Raw genomic sequence first — 3,992 nt, 5'->3', positions numbered from 1 at the left:
GGGGTGAGGGGTCCAGAAATCATTACCTACGCCAAAAGTGGGCATTGCCCTACCTATAGGAGAAGTTTGGTTTCGTTGGTGTTTATATTTGTTTGGTTATATAAAAAAACCTCTCCTTGTCTTTTAAAGGGTCCAAAAACGTTACCTTCAATATTTCTCAAAACAGCATTTTTCGGGATAGCTCCCTTGTGCTCAAAAGCGACCAAATATTGTAACGTCAATTTTGTGAGCTCCTGCCTGAATTAACCCTATCCGTACGTCGTGTTTTACTGTCGTATCCATACGACGTGGGGAACTTTCCAAAGAGGACATTTCCACGTTAATCAGATCCGTACGCTTTGCATAGCAATCTGTCAAAATACATTTTTTGAGAAATTCTGAAAGTTTCAAAGAGATTTTCGCACCAGAAGTATTCTAAAATGTGAAGAATACAACCCCCGAGGGTACCAAATGACCCCCAGGGCGTACGGATAGGATTAAACAATGAAACTGTTCTAAGTAGCCGTTCACACAGTCCCCGACAACATTTCGCTACTTCTGAACTACAAACTTCTTTCTGCCCAGTAGATCTTTCTACTTTTGAGAAATCTGGAGTAAAACACTTTGAGTTTCACACCACGTCAAGCTTTTTCGAAAGCAATTCTATCCTGAATATCTTGATAACGACTCCGAATGATCTTACGATTTTGATGATAGAGCAGATAGAACCTTTATTGGTTTCTGACCCTCATTGTCTTAGCAAAACGACCCGAAATGTCAGATAGAAGTTTGTAATTCTGAGGTAGCGACTTTGCTGTCGCATGCAGGAGACCCGAGTTCTTTTCCCGAATTGGGAGAACCGTAGTCGAGTTTCTCGGTCTTTCTCCGGGTATGTTGTACCCCTCTCAGCCTGTGTTCGCCCAGACAGGCAGGGTTGGAAGCCCGCCCTCTATATATGTGAGGCATCGTGGTGAAATCAGGCGCTCGTCAAAATAAAGAAAGCAAAGAAATTGGTGTTTTTTCAGGCTGTTGAGTAATTTTTTTCTAATTTTCTTTTTTTTAAAAATATTTTGGCTCAATATCTTGTATATACCTATAAAAACACATTTTTGCGTGAATTTTACTGAAAAAAATTGATTAAAGGCCTCTCAAGCTGTGGAAATTACTAAGCTTTGGCTGCCATTTTGTCTCTAATTTTACATCTGAAACTAGACGACCCTGACCTTCTTCAATCGCAAATATCTCTTCTGTTCAACAAAGATGGATTTTTTTTCTTCACTAAAAGCAAGGCAAATAAACAGGCTTTAAGATGATACCAATACTTTCACAAGCCCAAAAATTGACGAGCGCCTGATTCCACCACGTAAAAATATGTGTGTGTGTGCTTGGAGACAGGTCCCAGTTGTCAGCAAAGTTGTTTTTGAATAAAATCACCCGCCCCCTAAGATAACACCCCCCGCCCCCAAAAAAGAAAAGAATACAGCAAAAAATAATTGAACTAAATAAAATGAAAATAAAAATAAAATACAACAAAAACTCACCCACCAACAACCCCCCCCCCTAAAAAAATAAATAAAACAACTACAAACAAACAATAAATAAATAAATAAATAAGGCAAACAAAAAATCAAATGTCTCTTTAACGGATGAATCAATGTCCCCTATACTTTGCAATCAAATTGTCTTAATATAGTCATTATTTTCCACAACAATTTGTGTAATTTACAAAGTTTTCTTCATAAATATATAGAAATCTATATATATAGCTTGCTATAAATCTCCGTCCAGGGAAAATGGGATTGTTCACAGCACTTCCCGCTTCTCACACAAATTTTACAAACGCATATTGCCTAAAGGTTTTCAAAACATGCGTGCAGTTAGTATTCTGTCGCCATTAGAAAAAATAACGTATTTGCTTTTGAAAGCAATACTGCCCCAGCTGGAAAGAAAATATAAATAAAATAAAATGTGTCTTTTTTCCCCTTCCTGTTTCCCCCATCCCCTCCATGAAAAAAAAAAAAAGAAAAGAAAAGAAATTAAAACCTAAGAAAGTGAAGTAAAAGAGATGCATTCGGTATGTAGTTCAAAATACATGATGTTCACCTTTCAACCTAGAAGTTCAAAGATTAATCCCCAACAGCGTCTGGGTTTTTTTTTTCTCACACTGTGATTGTCTAATATAATGCACTGATCCTGGGGTAGCTACTGTAGGATTGAGCATCTAGTGTTCTAAGGTAAAAGCAAAAATTCTCTGTGGTCCTGTGTGGAACTTCAGCACATTAAAAATTTTTATAAGCTCTTTACGTCGCCATTCCTACTCAAAACTTGAAGACTCTTCTAGAGACTCTGGTAGACTCAGGGAGGACACAAGAGTTCCACCAAAAACAGCACGTGGCTGCCTGTCAAGTAAGGGATGATTCTAATCATGATCTAGGTTGATAAAAATCAACTGTGATGTAGATGGAGAACCCCCTGAGCTCTGGCTGAGGTATGGATAAGAGTGAAGGAGTTTCCGTTTAGGGGTAGGAATGCAGGCTAGGACCTGATGACTGATGAATAGCCAAAACGAAAACTGATCCCTGCAGCCCGGAAGCTTTTTTTGTTCCTAGGCACTGCCATTTGTAGGCCTACATAATTTCAGTGTCTATTTGGACACGGACACGATCCTTCTAAAGAAAAATGTTCCCTCTTTACAAACATGTATTGCGTGTCGATTTACGCCAAGAAACGAAACAATCACGATTGGTTTTCATCATTCTATAGGCCTAAAAAGTCAAATGGAATGCAATTTCATGCAAACTGCAAAGATGCATTGGTCCAAAAAGAAAGAGAAGCATGTCAATCTCAAAAAGAAAAAGACCCACAATGCACAGAACTCGCATTCATGCTAGGGTACAAAGACACCCATGTCCGAATATATCTCTAGAAATCTAGTGTAAACGATACGAGAGCTTTTAAACAGACACATGCCTAAATAGACACAGTCATAATTTACACACAATAAAGCCATTGAGCCACACCAACAATAAATGATAAGCGTGATATGATCATGACATAATATCATCATAGATCTGATAATGTCACAAAACCTCAACCATCAAGTCCGGGCAGACTTAGGGAGAAGTGGTCCCTGCCTAACTCCATACATTTAATTTATACATTATTTACACAATCGGAAACAAAAACGGAAGTCGGGTTAAAAAGAGGGGGGAGGGGTGTGCGCATGGGGGAACTCCCCCCCCCTGCCAAAAGGGGGGTGGGTGATGCTAAATTCACAAAAAATAATTGCTTTTATAACAGTTTCTAGTCTAGTGCCAAGATAGTTCTCAGCACACTAAAAAACGTTAAAATAGGGCCGAAAATAATCTGAAATGGTTTGGACCTTTTATATGAATAGGTAGCGTAAACACGGCCTCGCGGGCACTCGCGGCCTTCCGACTGCGTGGTATCGGTAAAATCGGGTTAATTCCGATCGCTGTTTCTTTGCTCTTTCGCTATAAAACACCAAATACCGTACACCTGGTAAAAGTTCAGCTTTTCCTCGTTACAATGGTGTAAGTTGTTTATATGTCCGATTATTAGGAGCTGGAGAATCGCCGACGAAAGCGAAGCCCCTCGCGGTCGGAATGCGAGGTCGGCCAGTTGAAAAATTGACACGCTTGCATTCAAATGCTTCGCGGAACGAGGGATAATTAAATACCGTCTTTTCATTGGCAAAGAACTGTAGAGCTTTTAACGGGCTTTCCCATGATATAAGTTTAGCCTTTGGCGTCTTTATAGAAAGCTTTTAAAAATAGCGTCAAAATGTTTAAAGATCACTTTTTACACAAACTATGTAAAGTACCGGCTTATAAAAGGTATTAATTAAAAGATCAGTTTATTTTCTATTAAAATCAAGTAATTAACTTGGAATCATTTTACATCAATCCTTCCGCGAGACTCAGAAGGCATGTGACCCTGCACGCAGGGTACACTACAGTATAGAGCCGACTCGCTCGCCGCGGGGGCCGGTG

Source organism: Aplysia californica, unplaced genomic scaffold (assembly GCF_000002075.1).
Source record: "Aplysia californica isolate F4 #8 unplaced genomic scaffold, AplCal3.0 scaffold00415, whole genome shotgun sequence".
Lineage (NCBI taxonomy): Eukaryota > Metazoa > Mollusca > Gastropoda > Aplysiida > Aplysiidae > Aplysia > Aplysia californica.
Note: the sequence above shows the minus strand (reverse complement) of the source record.